At 42.7% G+C, this 527-nt stretch overlaps 1 non-coding gene across 1 annotated transcript; it reads left to right on the top strand.

Moving 5' to 3' along the window:
- The first annotated feature begins 158 nt into the window (after positions 1-158).
- On the top strand, positions 159-277 carry LOC129115071 (5S ribosomal RNA). The gene has a single exon (XR_008532827.1). It is a non-coding gene; the product is annotated as a 5S ribosomal RNA (ribosomal RNA).
- Positions 278-527: the final 250 nt, after the last annotated feature.

Genomic DNA, 527 nt, shown 5'->3' with positions numbered 1-527 from the left:
ACTACAATTGTGAACCTTATAGCCACTTTGTACATTCTGATTTGACATTTAAAAGCTGTGAGTTTGTCTGGCAATCTGCAGGCGCTCCCTGTATAGACGAAAGAGCAAAGCGTGGTGATATAGTATCTTTAAAAGGACCTTTGGTAGGCACGATATTTGCTTACGGCCATACCACCCTGAACACGCCTGATCTCGTCTGATCTCGGAAGCTAAGCAGGGTCGGGCCTGGTCAGTACTTGGATGGGAGACCGCCTGGGAATACCAGGTGCTGTAAGCTTTTTTCACTCCTCTTTACAAAAAGCAGAGGGCGCTGCTGCTTTTTCAGTGGACACCGACAGGGTGGGAAGGATATAGCTAGATCATGACTTGCCGGTATAGAAATGACACAAATCCAGTTAAATGATGGCTTTCATCATTCCTAAGCTCATCGATCATTTTCTTTTCAATTTTATGCTAACGTATTCTACATTTCAACAGTAAATATTAATCTTTTTACTGCACTACAATTGTGAACCTTATAGCCACTT

The sequence above is a fragment of the Anoplopoma fimbria genome, unplaced genomic scaffold (genome assembly GCF_027596085.1).
Source record: "Anoplopoma fimbria isolate UVic2021 breed Golden Eagle Sablefish unplaced genomic scaffold, Afim_UVic_2022 Un_contig_1522_pilon_pilon, whole genome shotgun sequence".
Taxonomy (NCBI): domain Eukaryota; kingdom Metazoa; phylum Chordata; class Actinopteri; order Perciformes; family Anoplopomatidae; genus Anoplopoma; species Anoplopoma fimbria.
This window is presented reverse-complemented; position numbering and strand designations above follow the sequence as displayed.